This window comes from Antechinus flavipes, chromosome 3 (assembly GCF_016432865.1).
Source record: "Antechinus flavipes isolate AdamAnt ecotype Samford, QLD, Australia chromosome 3, AdamAnt_v2, whole genome shotgun sequence".
NCBI classification, from domain to species: Eukaryota; Metazoa; Chordata; class Mammalia; order Dasyuromorphia; family Dasyuridae; genus Antechinus; species Antechinus flavipes.
In genome coordinates, this window is record NC_067400.1 from 368,197,030 (window position 1) to 368,213,376 (window position 16,347).

Here is a 16,347-nt window from a genome sequence, read left to right on the forward strand (position 1 = left end):
ACCAGCCTTAGCAATCTTTTTTATTATGGTAATTAATCTTTTCTTTTCAATTTTTTGACCCTCTTTTATAGATCTTACTCTAGGTGAAATCTTTCCTAAGTTCTGATAGAACCCAGGCTGAGAAATTTCTACAACATGAGCATAATAACTGATCAATCAGCTTTTACCTACTGAATATGTCCAATAAGAGATAATTGATGACTATCTCATATAATTCTTTTAACTTTTAGATTAATTTTAGAAAAAGTTTCATTATTATAAATGAAATCTAAAGTTGGTTATTGAAAACTTCTTTCATTTTCTACTAATTCTGTCCTCTTGGTAAAAATTCCTAATCATGATTTTTCTGGGTACCAATTTTCCTCACTTGCAAAATGAAGTCAGCCAGATTATTTGTAAGTCCCCTTCAAATTTAAAACCTGTATTTCTAATTGAAAAAAAAATGGATGAATCAGACAAACTCCATACCAAATTCCAATGTAAAAATTTATAAAGCCAAGCACTCTACAGTAACACACGCTAGTAACTGATAAATAATTGGATTGGAAGTATAGTATTACAGAAATATTGTTTCTAGGCAGGTGCTGTTACCCTAGAGTCAGATTTAAGGGGCTCAATAAACTTGGAATAGAAAAATAACATCATTATTTCAAGATTTCTGGTTTTCTTTGTAAAACTATGCATTTTCTTTTATGCAAGTAAAATATTGTGAGAAGAGTTTTATCAGATTGCCAAAGGAGCCCATAAGATACACAAAAAAGTGGAGAACTTCTGTTCCTGAAGGTCATTAAGATTCTGCTTTATAGTTTCACTTAAGGTCTGAAAGACGCATATTTGATGTTTCATTTTTGTCCCTTCTCTTAACTTTTAGGAGCTAAGAAGAAAGCTGGATCATTCATGTTTAATTTCTTTCTCGGGAATACTCCACAATATTATCAATGACTTTTCCAATACCATAAATATTTCCTAATTAGCTGTAATGACATGATTATCTTTTTTTTTTGAAGTTCTATAAAGTTTATTCCACTCTCCTTTCTAATCTCTTCTCCAACAGAAATTACAAATAAGTTGCCAGACTGCATCATGGAAACTTTCCACAATTAGAAATCCTTTAACGGATGACTTCTCACTCCCATCTCCATATCAGTTATTTCTAAGGTCCCTAATTGTATTCTAGTGGGTTTTAAATTTGTTGTTGTCTTTGTTATGGTTGTTTTTTTTTTAGTAACTTTTTATTGACAGAACCCATGCCAGGATAATTTTTTACATCATTATCCCTTGCATTCACTTCTGTTCCGATTTTTCTCCTTCCTCCCTCTACCCCCTCCCCCAGATGGCAAGCAGTCCTATACATGTTGAACATGACATGATTATCCACTTTTACCAAGTGGATTACTCACCTAGGATAGATGGCCATCAGCATGGCAAGTGCCTTTTCAGGGAACATTTAACAGATATCTATCTTTTTACTAGACAGGCACTTAGACCTTAGACTTTCTACCAAGAATTTCTGGCTCCTTTTGGACTTGTTCACGCTTCTTTCTTACCATGTGTTTTGCAGTGGTCCTCAAACTTTTAAAATAGGGGACCAGTTCACTGTCCCTCAGACTGTTGAAGGGTGGGGACTGTAGTAAAAACAAAAACTTTGTTTTGTGGGCCTTTAAATAAAGAAACTTCTTAGCCCTGGGTGAGGGGGATAATCATCCTCAGCTGCCGCATCTGGCCTGCAGGCTGTAGTTTGAGGACCCCTGTTAGACTTTCTTTTGAAAGTGGCAGGGAGCCCTGATCATCTTGTATTGCAATCAAACTCCTGGCTGGAGAGCTGGGGCTTTCAATTATTCAGTTTCTGACCCATACTAAAGATCACTTCCCAGCCTATGGAATAAGAATTTAAAAAAAACTTTCTTATTTTAACTCCTTGGCTATAATTCCCAGACTAGTTTAGATTTCCAAGCGTATGAGCCCTACCAAGTGCTTTTGTGTTTTGTGTGTGTGTATGTGTGTGTGTGTGTGTGTGTGTGTGTGTGTGTGTGTGTTTGGTTTTAGTTTTGGTTTTCTTAAGAATATTAACTTCCACAGGTTGATTTTAGAAAAGCCTAGAAAGACTTACATGAATCAATGCCAGGGGAGGTAAGTAGAATCAAGTGAACATAGCAACAGCCAAGATTATGTGATGATCCACTGTAATGCACTTGAATCTTTTCAACAATGAGATGATTCAAGGTAATTCCAATTGTGATGGAAAGAGCCATCCACATCCAGAGAAAAAACTATGGAGACTCAATATATATCAAAGCATAGTATTTTCATCTTTTTGTTGTTTGTTTGCTTGGTTTTTCTTTCTCCTTTTTCCTCTTTTGATCTGATTTTTCTTATACAACATGAAAAATGTAGAAATAAGTTTAGAAGCATTGTACATGTTTAATCTATATTGGATTATTTGTTATCCAGGGGAAGGTGGAGATAAGAAAGGAAGGAGGAAAATTTGGAATACAAGTTTTTGCAAGGATGAATGTTGAAAACTATTTTTACATATATTTTGAAAAATAAAAACCTATTATTATATTTAATTTTTTTAAAAAATAATTTTAAAAAAGAATGTAACCTCCAAGAGAGCGCCCCAAATACCCTTTTTTGGTATGTGTTACCCACAAGATTTTGGTTCCATCTGCCCAAATGTTGATTAATCTAACATTAAACAATTAAAACATATTGCAGTGTTAAATTATTGAAGCTGAAATGTAACACATTCTATTTTCACTCTGACTTTGGTGAAGGAGCTAAGAATGATGGCAGTATCTCTGATGATAGTAGAGAAAGTCAAAAAAGTTCAAAACTGTAGCTTGTTCTACCTATATTTCTGTTCTTGTACATTATGAATATTTTAACTTAACATTTTTATTTCCTCTCAAATATCTTCCCTCCAGCTGTGAAGTTGCTTTTATTGAAGTGACTTAGATTTGTTATAGAAGAAGTACAAGCAAAGAATAGACAAACAAAATAAAAACAAGAAAAACATGTGAAGAAAACTCCTTGTTTTTTAGAGCTCTGAGTTGCTCTGAGGTGGGAAAATGTCATTTAAGAATGCTGCTGAATGTCTTATAAAAAGCCAATAATCTGGAAATTGGTGCAGTTAAATTTGCTTTTATTTTAACATCTTCATAAAATCCTGTATTAACAGCATTCCTATTTTATACTAAACAAAAGGAGTTAGAAAAAACTTACTATCTGCTTTCAAATATACTATCAAACTTTCAAACACTATATCATTTAGGACTGTCCTTAAAGGAGTACATGACTGGGGTGAAAAATATAGAAGAGAGAGAGTGTGTGTGTGTGTTTGTGTGTGTGTGTGTGTGTGTGTGTGTTGTGTGTGTAAAGTGCCTAAATGTATTTAAAGAAATAAAATAAGATTGAAATGAGCATCAAGGGCAGCCTGGAAGGAGAAAGAAGAAGCAACTTTAAACTTAAGTAAGGTAGAATAAGACATAGTCCTGAGGATCTCTTTATTTTCTTAGTCATTTTGCATATATGGATACATAAGTAGGCTGTATATCTATATGTTGTATGTATGTGGACAAGGTATGAATATACCAGTACAAATTCATCTTATTGTGATATGAAGAAATTAAGAGAAAAAAAATTCAAGTCATTTCTATGATGAAATGACAGATCCTTAAAAACAAATTCTACTATCTTCATTTTTATATATTTATGAAATAAATATAAAGTGTGTGAGTTAGCTTCAGGCTATTCTTCAGCACAATATTAATTTAAAAATATATTTTCTAAAAGTTTCAATTTTCATATGCTAACATTACTTATTATCTTACTTGAGCCAAGATATCAATATTATTAATCTTTTAGTAATATTTCCTATTAAAGTTCAAAAAGTATGATCAGAGAAAGAAACGATTATTTTCTTATACATGAAAAGAATTTCCCAATAGTATTTCATTTTATAGAGTAAGATTGAAAAAAAAAATGATCACTTAGGGATAAGTAACCTGCTATATACAATGTGAAATGTGGAGTTAATTATATGGATATAAGTTGTTTTTTAGACTGGAAATATCTAAATAATTATCTAATTTCTCCACTTCACTTCAAACATATATAAGTTACCTATGCATAAATTAAAAATATCCATTTAGCATTGCAAATCATTTAAATGTTCTAAAAATACATTGGGTTAGAAATGGGTTAGAAAATTAAGATGATTATTTGACTAATTAAAATTTCTTCTTATTATTTATTTATTTATTTATTTCTGAGTCAGTTGGGGTAAGTGATTTGTCCAGGGTCACACAACTAGGACGTGTTAAGTGTCTGAGGCCAGATTTGAACTCAGGTTCTCTTGACTAGGGCTGGTGCTCTATCTATTGCACTATCTAGCTGTCTCCAACTAATTAAATCTTAAAGAACAATTTTTAATTGCATATTTTAGGTAAAAGTGTAATATTGTTGTTTTCTGTAAAGTCGGATTACCAGAAAATGTGAAGGATCCCAAGTGATGGAAACTATATTAATTATCTACCAAATTAAATTTAATAGATAAAATCCCTGGAAGTTGTCTGAGTCATAGAAATAACTTGTCCACCATCACCCAAATTGTAAGTCACAAGCAGGATCTTGATTGTAAGCCCAAAGGCCTATCTACTATAAGTATATTTTCTCTATTTTTCTTAACTGATCTAAAATAAATGACTCAATATTTCAAGGCTTTTTCAAGTATAGACAATAAAAAATATATTACTTCTGTCAAATTTTACATTTCAGGACTATTTCCCCAAGTTAGTTCAACCCATGACTCAACTCTTCAAAGTTCCCAGATAGTGAAACTAAGAGTTGGTACAAAGAGAGGGCTGAAGTAGGATTTACTTCACACCCATTTTACTGTACTTTTAAAAAAATGTCAATTAAAAAACAAAATGTCAGAAGGTAGTTCTGTTTGGTACTTCAGAGTACTTGTATTTCTCTCTTTAGATAAGAAAAGGAAAAATAATTTTTAAAAGATGATTTATTTTCAAAACCTGCATGAGTCTGCTACTTGAAATCAAAGATGCCACCTTTCTTTTAGCCAAGAGATGACCCCTTCTTTGAAGAAAGATGAATTATTTCAACAGTCCCTGAAATCACTTGAGAGGAGACAAACAATAGACTGGGCATAATGATGCTCCTTGGAGAAAAGATTTGAGTTGGTTTCTTAAATGAATGAATAATGCCAAGAAAAGATTGAAGTAATAGAAATCACCTTACGATCACTAACGTGAGAAATTGAACTTTATTATCACAAACAGGACAGTGAAATGTACCACATTAGCCAAAATGGATTAAAGGATTAAAGACATTCCCAAAGGAAAAAGAAAATATATAACACTAGTGAGACTTTTATAGTTACTGGGAATATTTGATGATACTCATAAATGACTATAGAAAAAAATTAAGGGAAGGGATAGAATTAGGAGAAAGCTTGTTTTGAAAGAAGCTAGATCAATCTTTTTACAGTATAGATTTATAATACTATAGAAAAATATCTCTTTGGAATCAATAGGCCTTCTGTGAAGGCAAAAATTAGAAAACACTTCATATAATTACATCTTTATATTTTTTTCCTAGAACCAATCCTTTCATATAATTGTTATCATTTTAAACATTCAAATGAAACTGAACAGCATAAACTAGCTCTTAAAATCAAGTAGGACATTTTACTTGCTCAATTAATTATGCCTGTCAATCTAGATTGGCACAGTGCCTAAGCAATTTACTGCCTGGATGCTAGGTGTCAGTGGAAGCCATAGCTTCTCTGAAATATTGTGCTATGGTGTATGTGTTTGGGGGTGGGATGGGAAACAGACTCAGAAAAAACTGATAATTTGTTCAAGGTCAGATGGGTGGTAAATAGAAGAACCAAGATTTGAATTCAGATTTTCGGGCTTCCACAGCTACTACACTTTATAATATATTTCTGTGATTCCCGTATTAGTAAAACACTAAGTAAGGTAACCACTAAGTGAGAGGTAGATGTAATTTTTTTAAAAATCTTTATTCAAATTTTAAAAGTACAATCTTAATCTCTGGTTGGTTATTATTTGTTTTATTACTTTACTCTGTTTTATTCCATCCCAAGCAGCAGAATTAGATGATTGGATTTTCTAATAAAAAAGAATAAGTGCTAGAATTAGAGAAATAGTGATCCTGAACCTAAAAGGACCAAATTCCCCATACAGGTGAGATATTCTGAAATGAAGGGAAAAAAATGTCAGGCAGCTTCAAGTAGGACCTTATGGCTCTTAGGACTGAAAGCTAGACAGTGCCTTAGAGACAGATTAAACCATTTTATAAATGAAGAAACAGAGGCTCAGAGGGATTAAGTAGACAGACATCATGTAGTCAGCATGGTAGAGCAGATATATCATAGGACATAGGTTCAGGAATACTTTGGTTAAATGTTACTTGATCCACTAACTAGCTGTGTGACATTTGTCAACTTTCCTAGGTCTCAGTCTGTAAAATGTGTAAAATGGACTAAATGACTTCTAAGGTCATGGCTTTAAATGTATGTTCCTATACGTAATATCCCCAGTCACAAAGGCAATAAATGGAAGAATTTAGTTCCAAATCTCATTCATTTGATGTATCAAAATATTAGGAAACTGTTTTCTAGAGCTAAGTCATAGAAAGCAGCCTGGGCCTTGAGCTTAGCATAACAATCCTTTGTGCTCACTCTCTGGATGATCTCACTCACAGCAAAACCCCAGTTTATTTAGGTTTATTTCCCAAGGATCTGTGACCTGACAGCTGGAACTATAGCAGAAATATTAAAGCAGAAAATGATCAGTTACATCTTTTGACACTCTGCTTGTAGTCTCTGAGTAAACTAAACCAGGTGTTGCACTCCTGTTCCCACTATGCTAACTCTGGCTCTGTATCCCTCTGCGTGATGGCAAGGCTTGATGATCCTAAAGACAGATTATCACAAGGTTAAATTATTCTAATAACATAAGGACTATTCCCACAAGACCCAATAAGGTCTTGTTGTCCCTAAAATGGCAGCACATATGGACTTGCCATGGGAACTCTTTACTCAAGACCTAAAAATGACTGATAGGTCCAACATTTTTGTGGTTTTCATAGTTAAAAACCTAATTTCTGCCATAAGTCATAAGACCTCCTTAGGAGAACTTCCACTTTCAAGTTTTCCTCAATTTGAAATTAAACTGCTTTTTGTTTCCTGACTCTCCTATCTCTAACTTTGTTCAGATTACATCAGTTTGATTGACAGATGTCAAACAGTGCAATCTACTATGGGTCCTGGGTTGGTTCTTCAGCTTTGAATATTCAGCTTTTATATTTTGTCAGTTCAATCTAGGGTGATCAGTTTCTGAGGTATTTGGATCATGAAAATCAAACTCATCTCAAGATTGATAGAAAACCCAAAAGAGCAATATATTAATTTATAGCAAAAGATTATAAATCTAATATACTATGAGAAATATGAACTATAATTTCATTGGTGTAGAAACCATCTTAGAATAAGAATTATGCATACATATAAAAATGGACCAAAAATATATCATTATAAAAGTTTTATGCCCAAAAAGAGAGTGCCAATCTTATAACAAGAGGGCTTAAGTAATAGTTGGAAAATCTGAGTTTTTCCTCAGAGGGGCTGACCCAAAACACTATGCAATCCTCTTGAGAAGAATTTTTAGAGAGAATTGAACAAGAGTTTCACAGGATATGTTGGCATGTATAGATTCTGTTCATGTTATATGACTGTAAATTATTTATTATTTTGGTCTCAAAGGAATTAAATGACAAATCACGCTAAAAATAAGAGAAAAATACAGGATAGGCATTAGTGGGTTCCAGTTAGTTGCCAATGATTATACAAAAAAAGGAACATAAAAATATTGAGGGCAATCACTTAATTTCTTATTATATCTAGAGAAGAGTTTAGGGAAACTAATTCTCTCCATTTATATTTTCTTATAGCACTGAATCTGTTAGTTGTCTGCATCTCTCTTTTATTCTTAGCATAGCCTATCTTGTCTTATATTTATTTGGATAATTCCTCTAGACTTATAAGCTCCTCTAGTGCAGGGACTATTTGTTCTTCATTTTTGTTTCCCCAGTGCTTAGAAAAAACTTTTTGCTCACGGTGGGTGCCAAATAGAAGATGTGTATTGAACTCCATGAAAATGAAAGGGAGAAATAAGAGAGAGAGAAAGGGAATTAGAACCACCAAGATACTAAAATAATGAAAAGAAGTCTTCAAGCCTAACCAGTGCAATAATAGATTTTTTAATGGAAACACATGAGTGGAACATATAAGTTAAGAAGATGTCAAGTGACAGCTATTCCCTTTGATAGAAGAATATGCACACCCTCCAATTTATTGTTTTTTTTTAAACTACAAAATAATCATAGTATAGGATACACTCTCCCCTAAGTCTCAATGTAATAAAGTAATAAATTACATATTACACAAACAGAAAAAAATAGAATAGGATCCAGGGGGTGACATGATCCTAGAGATTTTGGGGGGTGAAACACCTCAACTTACAAATGAGAAAACTGAGACACTGAGGGATTAAGCTCATTCTCTAGGAAGGGAACTTTGGTGTAGTGGAAAGAAACCTGACTCTGGAGACAAAAACTCAGATTCAAATCCTACATTTTTTAGTTAATACCTGTGTGACTTTGGTCAAATCACAGAGTCCTCTTGAGCCTTAGTGTCCTCATTTATGATGTTATGAAACTTGCCACCACCCCCCCCCAAAAAAAAGTCACTCTTTTGTCAGTGATACTGAAGGAACCATATATGAAGTGAAGATAAGCATTTCTTTTTAACTTAACAAATAATGAACTGTTACAGCAAAATTTGAGAGGCATTAGGGCAATTTGTCTCATCCCTTCCAAAGTAAAAACTAAGATACTATAATTCTAAAATAAATAAAGAAAAAGAAATATAAGAAACAAATACAAATAAATGAATTTGAAAACAAAGTAATTATTCATTGGACACATATTTTAGAAAAATTGAACTTCATAGGATTTATTAGTCATGAATGCTATCACCATTCTCCTTTTTTCTTGCAAAATGAATTCTATTAGTTTAGGGAAAACAGTTATAATTTTAAAACATTGATTTTCAAATGCATTTAATCATTTATTCATGGAAAGGAGAACTTCTAATTGTTTGGATGCTCAGATTATTGGAAAATAGAAATTCAATTTTCTGTTAAAATATAATTCATAATTTGCCACATTAGGAAGAAATGCATGGCTTCCCTTGCATGATATAACACAACTAACCATTAGTAGTTTGACACCAGATTTCATAATGGCCATTAATAAAATGAATAGACAGGAAATTGGGGGAAGGGACTCCATGAGTGGAAGAAGGGGATAATAGTTAAAATTACAATATTTGGTTTGCAAAGGGGGAAGAGGAAGAATTAAAAAGGGTAAAAATATCCCAAAGTTTATGTTGCCAATTGCCAGTCAAATAACTGAAGGCAGCATAGATATGATTTCTTTTTTAGTGAGTGGCAATCTCATTGCCAAATGATAGTAAAATTATAATTGGGTCCCTTGTAACCTGGCATCCAAACTAAACAACAAAGGGAAATTTATAGAGATACATAGTCATAACAGTCTTTTTTTTAACTACATGTTTTAAAAAGCTCCTTATCAATCTGTTTTTGACAGTAAATCATAACTGGGTATTTAATTCAAAATTATAAATTCATCTTTTAAAATTTAAAGAACAATTCAACACCTCTGTTTATAGTGGTAAGCTTGTGAGGTCAAGAAAAGGGAATTCCAAAGGAACACAAGTAGATAATGTTCAGAACCTTTACTAAATCCAATTGTCCTTTCTCAAAAGTCCTCATAGGATAGTTTCATTTCCTCATTAAGACCTTAGGTTCCAGCAGAAATGTATTGTACTCTCAAGCTTCATAAAAAATAGCTTTTTCTCAGAAATACTGCTGTCACTGTTATGTTTTCACATAAATATGTTAAATAGCAGATAATAACATTGTAAAGCTGTGTAAAGAGTTTAATAAAATAAGAATTTACTTATAAACAAGTTAATAAAACAGCAAAAATGTGTTACAATGTTCTCATAGAGAACATTTTGTACCTTGTATACACACTTCTAAATTCACACCACGACAAAGGACTTTGAAGAAAATACCTTGATTCTAAAAATGATTATGAATATATACTTATGTATATATAATGTATATCACACAGAATATATATATATATATATATGTATGTATATATATATATGGACATCATAAATAGGCAGAAAGTATTGGAATCAGGATATTTTCCTTCACATACATATTTGAAAGGAGAAAGAGAAAGAAGAGAATCAAGGATAAGCAAAAGAAGAGACACATACATGCATGCACATGTATTATTCTTGACGGCTATAAAATAAGATGGATCAACAACTCTTAAATTTACCAATCAACTATCAAGGGATAAATACATTTCATTGTAATACACATGCCACAGAGGATAATCAAGAGCTGACTACATATGTTTTTGACCCCTGCTCCACAGTAAGTACTTTGCCTTATTATTTGTTACTTTAACAGCTGATTTACCCAGGAGTCATCTACTTAACACCTATAAACAAATGAGCTTTTAAAAAATTAATAGTAGGGATTCACTTAAATGGTTGAATAATTCCCTGTATACCTTAGTAGTATATGATGTCATATAGTGTGTTACATGGATGATACTGAATTAGTTACTGAAGAAAAGTTAAATTATGGAAGACCCACATGACTTATGCATTAACCAACAATATTTACTACCTTGATTTTTAAAAATTAGATTCTGGGATTAAGAGTTTAAAATGAAGTGGGATTTGTCCTAAAAGAATACACATGTGTATCATATTAGAAGAGCAACCCATACATAAAGAAGCATATTCCAATATATCTATAATAAGAATTCAAGAATGGTTTGAAATTTAAGAACGAATTGAGAGAGACAAGTCTTTTCTCTTAGCTTTCGAGTAATTCATACTATTATAATTGTTAAGCTAGAAAGCAGGCTAGTCACATAAGGGGTTTTTTTTTTTTTTTTTTTTTTTTTGGAAATTAATAGTCTAAATGGAAATAGGGTGAAAGGAAAGCTCACAGACTGTTTAAGCTGAGTAGGCATGGCAATGGAGGAATGAAAGAAGGCAAGAATTGTATAGAAATGCACCAATTTAAATTAGGATAAAGAGTCAAACCTTTTTTGTAAATGTTAGGAATTTTCCTACCTGGGGGTTCTGAGGCATTATGTTGGTATTAATAATTTCAATTTCAAATAAAATCCATAAAATAGTAAAAAGAAAATGACCTCAGGGTCTTTTCTCTTGACTAAAAGTAGTTAATCATACTAATAAGATGAGGTTGAAAAATTGAGAGAACAGAACAGTAGGGAATAGAACAGTAGGGAGGAGGAAAAGGTGGGAGGAAGGAGAAGAGTGAAGTAGGGGGACAAAAAAAGAGGAACAGAGAAAGAGAAGGGGAGAGAAAAAGGAGACTGAGGAGAGACAGAGAAAGAAAGGTAGGGGAAGTTGGGGGAGAAGAAGGGAAAGTGAAAGGAAAGGAGGAAGAGAAAAAAGAAAGGAGGTGAGCAGGCTAGAAAGGGTAAAAGAGAGAAAGAGAGAGGGGAAGAGAGAGAGGGGGGAAGAGAGAGAGAGAGAGAGAGAGAGAGAGAGAGAGAGAGAGAGAGAGAGAGAGAGAGGTTATAGTAGTGACTTAATCTGAAACACCTAAAAGTATCCACTATGAAGTAAATGAGAATAAGGAAAGGTTTAGATCTATTCCTTTCGAGTCAATGCTACCTTGTATAGCAATAACCCCTAAAGTTATATATTCAAATGAATCTGTAATCTTATCAAGGTGGGCATTCCTTCTTATGATGCAGATCACAACCCATAAACAATAATATCCAGAATATATTTAAAATATAACTCCAGGGTAGTTTAAAAAGAGAACTCTAGTGATCAAGAAAAGCTTCATGTAGAAAGTGTTGTTTTACTTAAGTCTTGTAGAAAAACAGGGATTTAACACAAAGAAGTAAAGAAAGAATACATATAGGAAGCAGCCAGTGAAGGGCATAGAATTAGAGTAGCTTGCCTAAGGAATAATTAGAAATTAGTTTGCTTAACTATAGACTTCAGAAAGAGTAGTAATATGTAAGAAGACTGGAAATAAGAGAAGTGTATAATATATTTTGGACAGATTGCCTTTTAATATGGCACCTCTGAGCTCAATTTATTATTTTATTGAAAATCTCAAACTCTACTCCCAATTTCTCTATGGATTTTGTTGTTGGTGGTGGTGGTGGCTTTTTTTTTTTTTTTTTGGCAAATTTCACCAAATCTCATCTCCATCCCCTGATTCAAAATACAAATTTTTCTTCTTTTTATTAAGATAATTCTGTCACTTATGCTCTCGATTCCCCTATATCCTTTACTACATAGTTCCATCAATTCTCTCTTACTCTTTGTACTCAAACTACATATGCACTTTGCTTCTCACCTAAATTAAACATTTGCCCTCAAAAAATCTTTCCTTGACTTCCATTCTTTTGTATTATTTGATTGTTTTTCTTTTCTCTTTTTGTTAAATTCTTTTTTTTTTAAATTGTAGGAAATGTTTTATCAGCACCTTAAATTTAGCATGATTAAAACCATATAGGCAATACAGTTGGAACCATATTGAAATCAACTCTCAATCCTAATGGAAGCAAATGGACTGGAATTATAGAAGCTTCATCAAAGAGTCCTTTTATATTAATAAGATGATTGACTTTTCAGTCATTGATAAGATTGATAAGATGATTGATTTTTCAGTTTACTGAAAAAGGTTAAGGGCAGAAAGAGAAAGAGAGAGACAGAAAGAAAGACAGAGACAAACAGACAGACAGAGGAAGTAAGAGAGAGAAGAAAAAGGAGGAGGAAAAAGAGAAGGAGAAAGAGAAGGAGGAAGGGAGAGAAGGAGAAAACAAAAACATCTGATATATTCAAGAAACTAACTAGAGTAGAATGGTAAAATAATGCAGCCTTTCTTCACCTAGCTCCTATTAATACAAGAATAACCATCAATGGGATAATAAATTTAAATATACATATGAATGTCTTTCTGTGTCTATATATACATATATACAAACATATATATGTACATATATTGCATTTTTGTTGTATTTTTATTGTGTTGTGTTATATAAATTTTATTGTATTGTAAAAACTCAAGGAGTCAGAGAAGAAAGTATCTAGGAGAAGGGAATAGTCAATTATAAATGGTTGCAGAGAGAATAAGAAGGAAGAACATTGAAAAAAGCCCATCAGTCTAGATCATTTTAGAGATAGTTGCTTACTTTCCAGAGGGTAAAGTGGAGTGAAGATGACAGAATTCAGTTTTGCAAAATCCACTAGAGAATCCACTAGGCTGCTTAAAGAAATGTGAACTATCCTTGATCAGTTATAGTTAAGGTCAAAGTTTCACTGACTATCAGGTGTTGAGGTTGGACTTTTTGTTGGTATAGTAAGGTAGGGAGAACCAGCCTCAAAAAAAATAAATAAATAAAAGGAAAAAAAAATAGAATCCCTGATATTGTTGTTATATAGAATAACTTTGTGAGTGGGGAAGGAGAAAGATCCAGGGGAAATTTAGGCAATATAAAAATATATATATCAATAACAATTAAAAATAATAACTATTCTATTATATAATTTTTCACAACAATAAAAATGAAAGACACCTTATCAATCTCCTAAAAAGAAATAAGGCCAAAAAATAAAATTATTATATACTACCATAAAATTAAGATTAATATAAAACATTAAACAAAATAGGAAATGTTATACCAATATATTAAAGAATGTAATAATATTCTTCATTTATTCCCAGTCCTTAGCAGAATGCCTGATACATAATAGGTGCTGTCTGTGTCAAGAATACAAGGATAGCTCAACATCTATAAACTATAAACATAAAGGAACATAACAATAAAATCATATTTATGTCAAAATATGCAGAAAATTCTTAGGCAATCATTCACTGATTTTTAAAGTAAAAATTTTTACTTAAATTTTGATTGAATTCCCAGTAGGCTTAGATTATTTTATTTCATAATCTATTCAATTTTTACATTAGATTTTTTTTTAAAACAAAGAGCAAGCTTTTTATTTTGGAATATTCATAAATTTATATTTTTAATTTTGTAGTTATATAATTAGGCACAATTATATTTAATAATTTATTTTATTTAGTCAACAAATTTGGATTAACATTTTTAATTTTTATTTTTGCTGATTCCTCTTTCTTCTCTTTTCTAAATTTACAGTAGTTAATGATTTTCTGTTTTATTAGACTTCTCTAAGAAAAAAAAAACTCCTTAATAATCTGTTAAATCAAAAGTTGTATGTTTTTATTTTCCACTCAATTTCTTCTTTAATTTTCAGGATTTACATTTATTTGTGTGTAGGGGTTTGTGTGTGTATGTGTATGTGTATTGCTTTTTTTTATTTCTTGGAGTTTTTTAAAGAATTATTTTTTGCTTATTTATTTCTCTCTCTCTCTCTTTTTTTTTTGTAGATGAAAATGTATAGTGTTGAGTTTTCCTGCAAAGACTGATTTTTATAAGTTTTGGTACATTATTTCATTGTCATCATTCTGCATAATAAAATTTGTTGTCAAAAGTTTTATTTTGTTTCATTTTGAGATAATAAACTTTTAGAATTATATCATTTATTCTCCATTATATCTGACTATGGCACCTCTATATTTAATAAAATCCAATGACTATTACTTTATGGGTCAAATATAAAGTTTGCCATTTAGTATTTAAAACTTTTCATAATATGATCAATCTCTTTCTAACTTTTCATTCTTTTTACACTTTAGTTCTATACTTTTTTGTAATCTATGATCCAGCTACACTGATGTATTTGTTTTTCTTGCATGCAACACTCCATTTTCTGTCTTTGTACTCTTGGATCTGTTTTCTTTCCCTAGAGAATGCATATGATAATAATGTGAAGAAATTCTATAAGGATAGGTTATACCTATCTTTATATGACAAAGTGAATAACCTTGATACCACTTGGCTTAGGGAGGGTATTGAGTATAAACTTTTGTCATCTAGTCAAAGAATCTACTGGACTTCTAGTTACTTCAGTAAGTACTTTTCTTTTACCTGACCTTTGTTGGGGTGATGGTGAGAGAAAGGGAAGTTGACAAGCAATATGTAATGAAATTTTTTTTTTCTTAATTTGCAGATAATATCTGAGCACATGCTCTAGCCAAGAAATATTTCCATAAAGAATTAATTTTTAAAAATAAGTGTGACTCTAATTTCTTAACTGAAATCTGACTCTACCAAGGTTGCTTTTCATCAAAATATGTGTTTAAAAGAATTTTTGTCTATTTTTAGTCACCTAGTAGACAAATGGTAGGGTAAAATTTTAGTCAACTTCAAAATAGAAAATGAAATCCAGGAATTGCACACATAAACTTGCTATTATCTCGTTACAAAGAAGGTCTTGTCTTTTTCAAAGATGTTATTCTGAGAAAAAAGTCTCACCCTGCATCATACTCTTAAAACACTAGATATATAGGTCCTTTAAAATGTATTCTGCTTGCTTCTACCCATACAAGTAGCACATTTACATATAATTTTCTATCTATAAGATCCATGGTATATAATATGCTGACATTTTAAATTTTAATAATTTAATGATCAATTTTTAATAAAATAGAACTTTAATTTTCTCCTTCCTTCTCTCCTTTCCTTTCCATTTCTCTCCTGTCCTCCTATCTTCTCTCTTCTCTTCTTTTCTCTTGTACTTTCCATTTTTCTATCTCTCCTACTCTAGAAGTGCAGTAATTACTCATGATCTAATCCTACTAGTCATTGCCATTGGATATCTGACTACACATGTCAAGAACTTAGGATATTTCTTTTCCCCCTGGTAACCCAATGGCTCTCCTCTCTTTCATGGAAGTTGTTGTTTGTCCTTTGTTCTCTTAAGAGGATCAAAATGACATCATGATGTTAAGAAAAGTGTACATGTAATATGTCTAGGTATAATTAACATGTGACTGATCATATCAATATGAACTTGGAAGGCTCTACTGTAGATTGAATACCAATAGTATATGTGACCATTTAGGAAAGAGATGTCTCTAAATTTATGCTTTTACTTTGATACATAATTCTGCTTTGTTCATACAGCACATTGCTTTGTTTAAAGCAGGCAGGCCTGATACTATATCCTTGTCTCCCATGTATCAAAATTGATACTAAAATTCTTCAAAG

At 31.7% G+C, this 16,347-nt stretch overlaps 1 protein-coding gene across 1 annotated transcript in view; it reads right to left on the reverse strand.

Moving 5' to 3' along the window:
* LRP1B (LDL receptor related protein 1B) overlaps positions 1–16,347 on the reverse strand; it is a 2,056,943-nt gene that overhangs the window by 1,244,540 nt on the left and 796,056 nt on the right. The window lies entirely within an intron of this gene.